The sequence below is a fragment of the Amblyomma mixtum genome, chromosome 10 (genome assembly GCF_055824585.1).
Source record: "Amblyomma mixtum isolate Tamu chromosome 10, ASM5582458v1, whole genome shotgun sequence".
Classification (NCBI taxonomy): Eukaryota; Metazoa; Arthropoda; class Arachnida; order Ixodida; family Ixodidae; genus Amblyomma; species Amblyomma mixtum.
In genome coordinates, this window is record NC_143021.1 from 111,618,781 (window position 1) to 111,633,744 (window position 14,964).

Sequence of the window (14,964 nt, forward strand, 5' to 3'; positions counted from 1 at the left end):
GCTGCCCCGTCGACCGCCATGCCCCTCGTAAACTGGAGCGAAGCTACTCCGGAGGACCTCGCCGGCTTTACAGCGGATTATCTCCGCGAAGAGCTCACTCGCCGAAACCTTGATGCTACCGGGTCGAAGGAAGAAATAATAAATCGCCTGCTCGCCGATATTGCCAAAAACCGCCCAACGACGCCACCTGGCCATTCCCCAGACTCCGTAGCATCCACCCAGCGCCCTGACCATGCACTGCCTTCGCCGAGTCTCGATACCACAGAGCTTCTTGCGGGCTTAGTGCAACAGCTCCTCCACGTGTCTCAACGCCCCGTAGCCCCAGTCCAGGTTACAACTCTGCCAGACCTATCCGGATCGCTTCCGACATTCAGCGCTGACGGCAGCATCTCAGCGGCCCACTGGATCGAAGAGCTCGAGCGAACTCGAGACCTGGCTTCGTGGGAGCCTTCGACTCTTCTCGCCGTCGCCCTTGGGAAACTGCGCGGAGCCGCGGCTGACTGGAAAGCCGTCATCGGCCGTCAGTGCCCAACATGGATAAGCTTCAGGCAAGCCTTTCTCGATCAGTTCAGCGACAAGCTCACCTTGTTGCAGTGGCAACAGTCAGTTACCTGTCGCGTTCAAGCCCACGGAGAGAGTCTCCTAAACTACTCGCTGGCTAAATTTAAGCTCATTTCTGGGTGCCCAGTCGACCTCAGCGACCCTCAGCGCATAGAGTACGCCCTTCAGGGAATTGCCGATGCGAATCTGGCCACCACCATTGCAGCCCAACGCCCAACAACAGTCGCCGCGTACATGGATATTGTCACGCAACTGGACCAAACAATAAGTCATTCATCAATTCGACTCATGCGACCAGAGAGTTCGAGTGCCAAGTTCTCAGTGACCAGAGTGCAAGCCCCACTACGGAACCCAGATCGTACAAATCCCCACATAGCTGCAACCAGAACAGATCGACCACAACGCATTTCAGCTCTTCCGCCAGACCAGCGAGATGCTTGGTACAATACAATCTCCTCTAAGCACGGCGCCCCTGCCTACCGTCCTGGAGACGACCTTAGTAAGGCTATCTGTTTCAACTGTCGCCAACCAGGACACCTGTCTGCCAAGTGCACTGCGCCCAGAGCTCCACGCCAACAACCTCCGGGCAACGCCAAACCCCATACTACTGCCATGTCTTGCCTCGAGGGATCACTGGTTCAGTGTGCTGTGATAGAAGCTCATGTCGCAGGTGTCGGAAAAGTTGATGCGTTCCCCGACAGCGGCTCCAAGCTCACAATACTGTCCCAGGACCTTGTCACATCGTCTGCATTGTTGCCTTGGACGAAGCCACCCATCTCTGTCGTCGGTGGTGGTACTGTGACACCAGCAGGGATAATATCGACATGCATCTCCATTGGACCTATCTCCGCGGTAATAGATGTGACGGTACTGCCACGTAACCCGCTACCTCTGATCCTCGGTGAGGACTGGTTTGAAGCTGCCCATGCCGAACTCGTCGTGAAGCCACCCAAGCCAACAGAAGTCCACCAGCCGAGCACAAACACCATCCTGCTCTGTAATGAAAAAGTGTTCCCGAGAATGTCGAACGCTGTATTGCCACGCACAATGACCCAGTCCCCGTTTGCTCCAACTCACTTCGCCATTGGAGGCTTACAGCTCGAGCCCCTTCCAGATGTGAACCAGCCACCGTGGCTTTCACTGGCATGCCACGAAATAGCGCCTCAGGATAACGGTGTCGATGAAAAGACAGCCGAGCCACCCAACTGTACAGGCAGCTCATCATTGGAAGAAACGAGTCTCATCCTGCGTGAAGCACAGATAGGCAAACAGCTAGACAAAGAACAATCAGCTGTTGTCCGAGATGTTCTGCAGCAACATATAAAGCTTTTTGCCTCTGATGACAATGATTTGGGCCTCTATGAGGGGGCTGAACACTCCATCGATCTTGCCCCTGGAGCCGTGCCATATAGCCGACAACCGTACCGTTATGCTGCTGATGATAGAGCATTCATTGAGAAGCAAACTGACGAGCTCTTGAAAAGAGGCATTATTGTGCCATCCACAAGCCCATGGGCCTTTCCGGCAGTTGTTGTTTCAAAAGGTACCAAAAAGCGGCTCTGTGTAAACTACATCCCTCTCAATAAGCAGACTGTCAGCATTGCCCAGCCCCTGCCCCGTTCCGAAGACATTATGGACGATATCGCTGGCTGCTCCCTCTTCGGAAGTGTAGACCTGAAATTCGCGTACTGGCAAATTCGAGTACGAGAGGAAGATCAGCCTAAGACGTCATTCATAACTCATCATGGCACCTTTCAGTGGACTAGGATATTTGGTCTTAAGAACGCCCCTGCAACTTTTCAGAAAGCCATGCAAAACATCTTTCGACAGCTGAGGCCGCGACATCCAAAGTGTGGTGTTCGAGTATATCTCGATGATGTCCTTCTCTTTGGCACCAACTTCGCCGAGTTCGTGGACCTGCTACAGGAGGTCCTTACGCTACTGCTGAGAAGTGGCTTCAAAGTGACACTTGCCAAATGCCAGTTTGCAGTACCGTCGTTGACATTCTTGGGTTACGTTCTCTCCCAAGACGGCAAACAGCCAAACCCTGCGAAAGTGGAAGCGATTCTGAACATGCCCAGGCCAACAAATGCGAAGTCTGTCCTATCCTGGCTACAGACAGCAAATTTTTACAGACGGTTCATACCTAACTTTGCCAAAATTTCAGCACCCCTGCAGGCAATCGTCAGAACAGGAGTTTTCACTTGGACTGCAGCTTGCGATTCTGCATTCCAATCGCTTCGCCAAGCACTAACAACAGCCCCCATACTTGCTCACTTTGACCCCGCCGCGCCAACTACCGTGACAACGGATGCCTCCGCTTTGGCACTCGGAGCTGTGCTGTCTCAACGCCAAGGTGCTAACGAAGTTGTCATCGAATATGCCAGCAGAGCTTTGTCAGCGCCAGAAAAGAACTTACACAGCAATGTTTGGGAGTGTCTGGCTGTTCACTGGGCGATTTGTTTGAAGTTTCGCCCCTACCTTCTCAACAGGAAGTTTTGCCTTCTGACGGATAACTGGACCGTGGCCTGCCTTACTAACAACATTAAGCCGTCACGTCGATTTACTAATATGCTCATGGACCTTGTCGAGTTTGACTTCACTGTTCAACACAAGCCGGGAAAACAGAATGTGGTTGCGGACATGCTTTCACGCCTTGCCTGTGCCACCATTGAGCCCATGACAACATTGCGTCAACTCCAGCGGGAAGATCAAGAATGCTCATCCATACGCCACAAGCTGGTGAATGACGGCGACGGGAGCGCAGACTTCCTCATCGTGGACGATATTCTGTATCGCAACACACATTCGGACTTGAACACAATTGTTGTGCCCGCCAAGCTGCGCCAATCTGTTCTTGAACTGACTCATGATAATGGCGGCCACATGGATGCAAAGCGTACACTTAGGAAAGTGCAAGACCGCTATTGGTGGCCACGAATGACCAGCACTGTGACTGAGTACGTTCAAGGCTGTCAGATTTGCCAGTCTCACAATCGTCCTGTCTCAAGAAATGTAGGAAAAATGTGTTTTATGCCCACAGCGGAAGTGCCATTTGCTGCTATTGCATTGGACCACATCACCATGCCTCCTAATGACAGCAACCATAAGTACATCCTCAACGTAATAGACTTTGCCACTCACTTCATTGTACCCGCTGCAGTGGTCACAACAAGCACCAAAGAAGTAATCCACCATCTGTACTCGGTGTTCTACCGTTATGGTGTCCCCAATGACTGTTTGTCAGATCACGGCCGCGCTTTCGACTCCCATGAGTTTAAACGTTTTCTGAGACTACATGGCATTGAACAACACTTTTCTGTCCCGTACCGTGCGTCCAGCAACGGTCTCGTAGAGCGCAGTAACGCAACTCTCGTCTCCGTGCTCAAGAAGACATGCAGCGCTGAACCATTCAGTTGGGAAAGAAAGCTTAATGCGGCAGCCTTTGCCGTCAACACTGCCATAAACGCGAGCTTGGGATTTTCGCCCTTTGAACTTCTACACGGGTATGTTCCCAAACTGCCAACAGAGAAATTCCGCCGCGAAGCGACAACCAACTTTGAGACAAGGCTGCTAGACCTCATCGAACATCGCTCAGAGGCACATGCAAATTCAATTCAAGCTCAACAAGAACGAAAAAAGCGCTACGACCAAACACATCGCGATGCCAACTTTCAAGTCGGTCAGTACGTGTGGCTTCAGCGCCAAGAGCCCATTACAGATGGCACATCCAAGCTTGCCGCCAAGTTCAAGGGTCTTTACAGAATAGTCGACCAAAAGACGCCTGTCACCTTCGTAGTTCGTCGCGCCACTGCCCATCCTGCCAGTACTTCATCAAGGGACGAAAGAACTGTTCATTTGAGCCAGATCAAACGATTCCGGCCACCGTATATCGATCAAGTCTTGCTAGACCCACATCCAACGCCACTTCCATCATCAACCGAAAGTGCTGTGCACAGTGAAAATGGTGACATACCTGAACTCCCTCCCGAAACATCTGACTGTGTTTCTCAGAACACTGAGAACATTGCTCAGGCAGAGCAGCTCGCCCCTGTTTCCAGTCGCCCCCGGCGTCATATTCGTCCGCCGAGGTGGCTGGAAGACTATGAGAAGTAAAGTAAGAAGATGGGAAATTTTTTAAAGAGGGGTGGGATGTGAGGACTACCATATTATAACTTCTCCGACGCCCCTTCGAGTGCACGTGTGCGCGCCAGCCCCGCGCGCACCTTGGACTTGCTCTCTCTCGCTACGCGTCGACGGCATGCCGCGCCCCGCGCGCACCTCGGACTTGCTTTCTCTCTCTACGCGTCGACGGCATGCCGCGCGCCAGCGCCTCACATTTCGTTCTGTCGAGAGTAGTACGCGCATATCGCGCATATCCCGAGGGAGGCCGCTGGCTTGCGAGCGCAGTTAGGCAGTCGGTTGAGTGCCACCGGGCTCGCCGGACGCCCATGGCGGTTCTCAAATAAACAGTTATACTTTTGCACCTGTGTCTTCGTCTGCCCGGACACCCATCCGCCTCACAAGGTCTTGACAGCCGAGCAGGGCCGCCTCCCAGTCCTCTCTGGTGGGGTTGAGGTTGGGGGGGATAGATGGGTTTGACTGACACGCCCAAACCATGTGAAGGTGTCAGCCACCTCCCCACAGAACTGGCACGCGCCATCAAAGGATGTATTGAAGCGTTTAAGCACCGCCGGGCACAGCACAGTGTTAGTAAGAATTTTGATGAGGAGGCGCTCGTCAGCGCGATCCAGACCCTTACAAGGGGCCGGGTAGCGCCGGTGCTCCTCCTTGTAGTAATCGGTGATTTGTTTGAATGTAAGGGCCAGATTGTCTGATTGGGAGTACCATTCTAAGGACAGGGGAGATAGCCCGGGGAGAGAGTGCGCGGGCGGCCTGATCGGCCTGTTCGTTTCCCTGGAGTCCCTGGTGACCGGGGGCCCAAATCAGGTTGCGTGGAGTTGGATCTTCGCATCGACAGCTATATTCCAGTATGCGCCAGGCAAGCGGGAGAGCAGCCCAAATCGTAGTTCCGACAGGCCCCTCGCGAGTCGGTGATGATGTGTTTTGACTTGGGATTCGTGAGAGCCAGAGCAATGGCAATCTCCTCCGCGTGTGTTGCGTTGTAGGCTTTGAAAGTGAGCCCGTTAACTGTGTTTGTGTTGTGTACGACTGCGGCCGTGTACCACCCCCCGTGGTGTGGGCCGGTAACGTCCACGTAATACACGTGTTCTTGGTTACCATAGTATCGCGCCAACGCTTCCGCGCGCGCCTGGCGACGACCGCTATGGTCTTCTCTGGACATGTTGCGGGGAAGGGGTAGGACCCGGAGGGCGCGTCTCCAGGGTTCTGGCACTCTCTCCCTTTCCTCAATGTGGTAGACATGTTTGATGTGTAGCCGGTCCAAGAGGCGGCGACCGGACGTGGTCTGTGAAAGACGCGTGTATTGGTTGACTAAGTGGGCTTCTCGAAGCTCCCTAAATGTGTTCACCACGCCCAAAGCCAGAAGCCTCTGGTTGGACGTGGTGACCGGGAGATCGAGAGACCGCTTGATGACTTTCCGCAGGATGACCTCCAGTTGGTCATCATCGTGTTTGCGCAGGTGCAAGTAGGGAGTTGAGTAGAGGATTCTACTCGTTACGAAAGCATGGGCAAGCCGCAGTGCATCCTTGCTTCGTAATCCGCCCCGCTTGTTGGAGACCCGGCGGACCATGCGGCCCACCTGGTCTCCCACCGTGCGAAGTTTGGCTAGGGTGGTGTCGACTCTGCGTTGGTGGTGTATGAAGAGGCCAAGGACGCGGATCTCCTTGGCGGAAGGCCGTCCCGGAGGGCAAAGTGCGGAGCTTGACGCCGTAAAGTTCTAGAAGGCGCAACGTTTTGTGATGAAGACACGGCGTCTATGAGGGACGCAAGCCACGGGTCTTTCCGCTGCTCCTCAGGCATATTAGCGATGGTAAGAGACGAAAGTACGGGATCGGTCACCGAGGAGCAGGCAGCGTCGCTGGGAAGGGGAGACCGAGACAAAGCATCGGCGTCCATGTGCTTACGGCCAGAACGGTAGATGACGCGGATGTCACTTTTGAAGGCGAAGAGCCCATGCATGTCAAAACCTGCTTTATGCGTTCGAGGTATGTCGAGAAATCGGCGGAAAAGACAACAATGTCGTCAAGGTAGCAGAGGCAGGTCTGCCGTTTCAACTTTCGCAAGATGTTATCCATCATCCTTTCGAATGTGGCGGGTGTCTTGCACAGACCGAACGGCATCACGTTGAGCTTGTACAGGCCGTCGGGTGTAACAAATGCTGTCTTTTCCCTGTCAGCTGCAGCCATCGATACTTGCCAGTAGCCCGAATGTAGGTCATGGGACATAAAGTACTCATCTCCCTGGAGGCTATCAAGAGCTTTGTCGATGCGGGGAAGAGGGTAATTGTCCGTGTGGGTAATTTTGTTGAGGCGATGATAATCGACACAAAATCGGATTGAACCATCTTTTTCTTGACAAGTACCACCGGCGAAGACCAAGAGCTGTGAGACGGACCGATGACACCACGGTGCAGCATGTCCTCAACCTGTTCGCTAACCACGCGCGCTCTTCCGCCGACACACGATATGACCCAGGGCCGGATTAAGAAAAATGGGGGCCCTGGGCTAATGTGCATGTAGGCATCTCGCCCTTTCCCTCTACTGACCCCCCTGCTCCCTGCTACACTGCTGCAATATATCCCATCTTTTATTTTAATTTCACCCAATTAAAAAGGACGAAGTGCGATCAATGGGATTCATAGAACAGTAACATATTTGCATTAGTTTCACTGCGCACAAACCACAACGTGATTCTTGGAACGCGCGACACGTGTCCGTCTGTGGCCGAGCGCCGAACGCCACAGAAGACCCAAGTGGGCCGACCGACAACTTGCAGGGCTGCATTGCAGCGCGCTCTGCGCACCGTCTCCTCTCCCCTTTGAATGACGCTGTACACAAGCTGACAGACGGGTTTTCGTTCGCAGCACTGTTTTAATGCTAACGCATTAATTAAAAGCAGGCTGAGCTAGCTTCCTGCAGTTGAGCTGGGTACTCCGGCAGTGACTAGGAAATAGAAACACTGGTTAATTAGTGCCCCTAAAGTGTATTATTAAAAGTTATTAAAATTAATTTGATTACACGATGAGCGTTTACTACTGCCCTGTGGGGCACCTTTTAATAGCTGCATTTAAGTCCTGGTTCAGCGGTTAGCGTGCTCGACGCTGAGCCGAGTACCCGCGGGTTCAAACCCAGCCACACGGCAGCCGTGTTTTGATGGAGGCGAAATGCATAAAGGCGCCCGTGTGCTGTGTGATTTCAGAGCACATGAAAGATCCCCAGGTGGCTGAAATTATTCCTCAGCCATCCACAACGGCCCCTCTCTCTCTTCTCTCATTCACACCTTCCTCTCTCCCATCAAGACGCCGTTGAGGCCTCCATCTAGAAGTGAGGCAGTTACTGCACCTTGTATTTCCTAAAAAAATTGAAATTCACATGGCTCTACACGACCAATCCCAAGAAAAAATAACGATCAAAATAAATTGCCCCGGCTGCGGCGGTCGCATTTCGCTGGGGGCGAAATGCTAGACGCCCGTGCACTATGCGATATCAGTGCACTTCAAAGACCCCGAGGTGGTCAAAATTATCCGGAGCCTTCCACTACGGCGTCTCGCATAGCCGGGATGTTAAAGCCCATTTGGCTTTAACGTCCAATTGATGTGAACCCATAAATGAGTTATTGCTTTCCTAGTGGCCGCCGGAGCACTAAGTGAAACTGTGGGACATTTAAAAAGCTAGCATTGCCTGGTTTGTTTTTCAATTTGGTAAAGCTAAAGAAGAAAACCTGGTGTTGAGTAAAACAATTCGGACGATCAAATGTCTTATCTGTGCAAAATTAGAACTCGAATAATCCACCCGTCTATGAAAAACATCTTATGCACGCGTTTATTTTCTCAACAGTCTGTATATGATACTCGCACAAGTATAGACTCCGCTTCAAACGCCGTTGCGCATTCGGGTTTTGTTTTAGCCTACCTTGCTTTAATCATACTTGTGACACTAAAGCGTTGCATTTCCTTACATTTGTAAGCCATGCGGAGGGTGCAAAGCAAGTATTTTTTACATCTAGCAGCGCATTGCATATTAGCGGATAAATTTGTGGTTTTAAAAATGAATTAGTGGATTCCTAGCGGATTATGAAAACAGTTCCAGCGGAATGCTTGGCGGCGAGGCGGGAGCCCCGCCTCGACGGGGGGATTGACAGGAAACCACAAAACCCTTCCGCAATCCGTAAGCAAATGCATATATCACTTCGTAAGAAAGAGGACCCCCCCGGGGAGGCTGAGGTTTCCTGTTTTCACCGCTTGACAAGCTCTCCCCAAGTGACTCGGCTAAACGAAGTTACATTAGCTGGGGGCCCACCTCCTCATTCTGGTTTTCTCGCTTCATACGTGTCGCTCGAAGTTCTATTGCCCGTTGTTCCATATACTAAGCAGATTAGAATAAATGGGCCCCTTCTCCTGCTGTCGGAGGTGGGGCCCGGGGATGCAGCCCCCTTAGCCCCCCCCCTTAATCCAGCGCTGATATGACCAAGGGCTCAAGTAACACTTGTTGCTGGGCTAGTTGGTGCATTTTTCTTCGTACAAAAGCTAGCGCAAAACACGACACACACAAGAAAGGTAGACAGGACAACGCGCTACTGACAACTGACAGTTGTCAGTAGCGCGTTGTCCTGTCTACCTTTCTTGTGTGTGTCGTGTTTTGCGCTAGCTTTTGTACGAAGAAAAATGACCAAGGGCGTCCGCAGAATTTTTTGCAGGGGGGGGCCCCATTGGTTGTTGGCGCCGGAGGGGGGGGGGGGGGGCATGTTCGTAGCAAAAAGGCAGTATTTGCGGTATGAATTTATTTATTTATATATAAATAAAAAATAAGTGAAATACACACATATGAAATAAAAATTACAAACAGCAAATTAAAGTGTGGCTAGGAGAGATACATTGCAGTTTATCAACGAAGAAACAATTAAAATTAATAAAAAATCAAAAAATATACTGTCACTTCGTGGAGAAGAGTGCTCAGTATTGCTGCATACGGGTTCTCGACTCACCCGGATTGATGACCAGCACACAGCACAATATGGTCACAAACACGCAACTACAGTCACTCAGTCAGTCTTCCTTGAACAGCAACTGTAGACTCCACGGTTTTTTCTGGGCGAATTGCGTGATTACACGGGTGATAAATTCATTTCTGTGCTTCATTACACGCTCTCGGTGCACACTCGTCACACACATTGATTGGAAAAACGGTTGAACGCGCACGTTGAAAACAAAAGATGACTATACATACAACGAAAACTTATTTACAAGATAAATGCACGCTCGCAGCTTCATACACCTCGCTCCATCTTGCTCGCGCATCCGCACAGTCGAGCAACCGCACGCACACTGCTCGCCGCTCGTAGTTTTCTCGTCCACTGTCTTGGTTGTTCTCAGCTTCGTTGACAAACGGCCACTAAAAACACCGAAGCACAAATACAGAGGCGCGCACACGTGCAAGGGCTTACTTCCGTGCGACTTCCAAGGGGAAGGGACACTCGCCACTCCGGTAGGAAAATTTGTTTTGTGTGTTTTTATGGGGTTCAGAGCCCCAAAACGACTCAGGTTATGAGGAACGGAGTAGTACAGAGCTCCGGATAATGTCGACCACCTGGGTCTCTTTACCGGGCACTGACCTCGCACAGTACACGGGCGCTGTTGTCATTTGAGGCCCAGCCAGAGGTGACAGGCGAGCCAGGCAGGCGCCATCGGGCTGCGTTGACCAAAGGCGCTGGTTTTCGGAGAAGACGCAAGGGACGCTGGTGTGGGGGCGCCTCTGGAGACTGCGTCGCCGTGAACAAAAGATGCTAATCTCCTTTGCCGAAGATTCTGATAGCGGCGCTTCTACCGCACTGCGCTCTCCCGTGGATCGGAGGCACAGCGAGCGGCGGCGGCGCCAACTGATCGCCCGCTTGCCCATGAGCAGCCCGACAAAGCGGGGGTGGACACGGCTGATTTGTCTTTCCCTCCTGAAGAATTCATCGGTGGCCGGCATAACGAAGGCGAAAACAAGATGCACTGTGCACTGTCTGCCTCCGTGTCGCTATCTGTCTAGAGATCAAAGAAACAGGCACCCATTTCAAGACGGCTTGAAACACATGCTCGCCGGTGCCGCTGTATGTCTGCAACAGGTCGGCCTTCAACAGAGCTAACGATGGCGTGGTTTGAAAACGGCATAAAGACGCGTGCCCGGACGCGGCATTTCGCAGATGTGACCCAAAGCGTGGAAGCGGAGCTGCTTTTACCCTTTTGGCTGAGCCCACCACGGCCCCTGGCGTGCGGCCATCACTCACGGTTCGAGGGAGTGATTTTCCAGGGGGGTGCAGCCGCCCCCCCTTGCCCCCCCCTCCGGACGCCCATGGATATGACCGCTGTCGAAGACGGGTGAAAACCAGTCTCCATGAATGAGATGAGCGACGGTGGAAATCCGGCCTAGAGTAGTGTGGGCGACGTCAAAAGTGGAGCGAAACGTGTAGAAGGGCAGAGAGCTGCGTCCGGTGGGAGGAAGGAGGCCATAAAAAGAATGCGCGCGAGCGAGCTTGGCGAAGGCGGCGGGAAGGCGGCAAAGGTAGCGTACGCTGCGCCTGTCAATCCGCGTGCTACCGCCAGCTAGCCGAGGCGTAACAGAGGCGTTCGCAACATGAAGCAAATTTTTTCACTCGCGTAACTACCGCCGGCTTTCAGGGCCATTACATGTTACCTAAATCCAGCCTTACGAGTGGCGGGTTAGCTGCACTCGATGTGGAACGTGATTCGGGCTCCGTAGGAGGAAACGCGTTTTCAGTGTTCGAATACAAAGAGCGGTCTGTGCACCGGCGCGCCTGCTCTTCGAAACGTCAAGTAGGAGAGCCATCTAATTTATGTGCCGTGATTTACAGCATGTTTAATCCACGGCGGCAGATCTCTGCTGATTGCTAGGCGCATCTCCTTGACGTGGTCTCAAGTTCCACGTACGTGTTAGAAACAAGTCTAGAAAACATCTGACTACAGATGTTTCACAGCAAACATCTTGCTGTAAATGTTTAACAGACGTCGCAGAGGATTACCTCTTCTTGTCGACATCTATGAGACGTTCGAACGCAGCGCAAGACGTTTGTAGTCATTTAGAGCTGTTCCGAGATGTTTGTAAGACGTTGTGTGTTTCGTGGGCAGGCAGAAGGCGCAACCGCTGGAGGGGCGACAATGCGGCGACGACAGTGGTGGGCCACATGTCCAGGGAAGCCGCACGAAAAGCATATAGGACGGTTGCCCGGTGTGCGACAAGGGTTGTAATGTGGCGAAGGGGGAGGATGAAGCGGAGCCGCTGGTGGGGCCGGTGCCGGGCGCAGGGCAGGCTGACGAGGTGGTAACGCCGCAGGCCGAGGCCGCGCAACCACGGCGGCGTACGTCAAGGGCGCCGCCACAGGAGTGGATTGGCCATAATGGGCCGCGGCGCTGGCGTACGTCAAAGGAGGGACGGAAGGAACTTCTGGTTGAGTAGGAAGAGCTTCGGCCACTTGTTCGCGGATGACGCGCGGCAGCGAAGGCAACAAGAGGAGAGGAAAGGGCGGTACTCGGGTGGACGAGAGACAGCTGTCGAGCAACTTCTTCGCGAACAAACTGTTGGATCTGGGGCAGCAGTAGGGACTGGTCGGAGTCGGATGTCGAAGCGGCCAGAGGCTCCGGGGGAGAGAGTGGAGAGCGAGTGAGAAGACGGCGCTTACGGAGTTCGTCGTAGCTCTGGCATTGTGCGATGACGTCAACGACGGTGGCTGGATTTTTGGCGAGAAGCATCTGGAACGCGTCGTCGTCAATGCCCTTCAGGATGTGGTCGATCTTGGAGCGCTCGGGCATCGAAGCATCCACACGTTTGCACAGATCCACGACGTCCTCTTATAGCTGGTGAAATTTTCACCGGGCAGCTGCGCCCGAGCACGCAGGCGTTGCTCAGCGCGCAGCTTGCGCACCGCAGGCCAGCCGAAGACGTCGGCGAAATTCCGCTTGAAGGCGGACAACGACGTGATGTCAGCCTTGTGGTTGCGGTACCACAGATTCGCAACGTCCGTCAGATAGAAAATGACGCTGTTCAGTTTTAGAGGACCGTCCCATTTGTTGTGGGTACTGAACCGCTCGTACGAGGCTAACCTGTCCTCGGCATCGTGGTCTCCGGCACCGCTGATTGCGCTGGCGCCAAGCTCCAGCGCAGACGACTGTCGGCGGCTGTGCGGCAGGAGGGTCGGCGGCTGTGCAGAATCTTCAGGCATGGTGAAAATCGGGAGCGGACGGCCTTGAAGCGCCAAGACGGCAGTAAATACGAACCTCCACCAAGTGAAAGGTGGTTTCTGCACAAGTAGAACGGGGTGGAGTTCACGGTGGGAGGAGGAGGAGGATATAGAAGAGGAAAGGCAGGGAGGTTAACCGACACAAAATGGGCGGGCAGAACAGCGGGCAGCGCAGTAGATGGCCAGTCCACCCGAACCGATCTCGTGCAGCGCGGCGGCACTTCGTCTTTCACCGGCGCTTCGTCTTCGTCGGCGATGCGTCAGTGGTCTGCTCAGGCGATATCAGGCGCGGCCGTCGTGGTTCGCTAATATATATATATATATATATATATATATATATATATATATATATATATATATATAGTATATATAGTAAGAACGTATACCAACGTTTGAAACAATTTATTGACGTTTCGACCGTGGAACGGCCGTCGTCAGAATGTCATTCTGACGAAGGCTGTTCCGCCAAAGCTCCGCCAAAGATTGGAACGGCCTTCCACACGACGTCGCTGCAACCACCTGTCCATCCTCATTTTCGAATTGTATAACTGCCATATTTAACGAATAACATCTTTGTACATAAAGTTTGATTCTATCTGTACCCACCCCTTATGTAATACCCCCTAACTGGGGGTCTTTAAGGAAATAGTGATGTGATGTGGCTGTACGAAGGTCGAAACGTCAATAAATTGTTTCAAGCGTTTCAAACGCTGGTCTACGTTCTTACTACTACATACCGTGCCAAGATTTTCCTTTTTTTGCATTATGTATATATATATATATATATGAGAGAAGCCAACAGCCACAGAAACCAAGGGACACAGGGGATTTTTAATAAATTTATTTATTTTGTACTGTTGTTCGATTTAGAATATTCCTGAATATATTATCGCTTAAAGCTAATTGATTAGAAAAGCAGAAGAAAGAAATTCGGAGGTCGTGTGTTCGGATCCTACCGGCGGCATGTGGTTGTTTTTTTTTCTTCTGCTTTTCTAATCAATTAGCTTTAAGCGATAACATATTCAGTAATATTCTAAATCGAACAACAGCACAAAATAAATAAATTAATTAAAAATCCCCTGTGTCCCTTGGTTTCTGTGGCTATTGGCTTCTCTCATATTTATAATGAGCCCCTCATTCCCCTTCCCTTGTTTGCTTTAATATATATATATATATATATATATATATATATATATATTGTAGTGTGCCAACTGTGACAGGCTCCGCTACCGCCATGCGCCGACGACGAAGTTGCCCCGCTCTCTTGGTGCTGGCTACGCCCGTCTACGCTGCCAGATCCTGCACGGCGGTTCGTTCTCTTGAGGACGCCTAATAAACGCACCCCTACAATTGGTGCAGGTGCTGGGTACGTCCCCTACCAACCTGGAACTCCGGAGCCGTACGCTTCCGCCTGTGTCAACCATGCCAAATGAGACTGCCCCAAGACCGGCGGCCAGTTCAACCACCGCCATTTGTTCTGGCGCCATCCGGCAGCGTGACCCTGCCCTCTTCAGTGGCACTGCGGACCAAGATGTTGACGACTGGTTGTCATCGTATGAGCGAGTGAGCAGCTATAACAAGTGGGATGACACCATCAAGCTGAGTAACGTCATCTTTTATCTGACGGACGTCGCGTACCTCTGGTTTCGAAACCATGAGGCGGACCTACCCACTTGGCCTGTATTTAAGAAGAGTTTTGCGGAAGTGTTCGGCCGCCCTACGGTGCGCAAGCTCCGTGCCGAACAGCGCTTACGGGACCGCGCTCAACACACCGACGAGACCTTCACAAGTTACATTGAGGACATCGTTGACCTCTGCAAACGTGTCAACGCCGCCATGCCAGAAGCGGACAAGATCCACCACATCCTCAAAGGCATCGCTGACGACGCATTTCAGATGCTCCTCGCGAAAAATCCCACCACCGTCAGTGAGGTTATTAAGCTTTGCCAGAGCTACGACGAGCTCCGCAAGCGGCGTGCTTCTACACGGCGTGCCGGTGTCTGCGACGAGGCCCTCTCCACACTG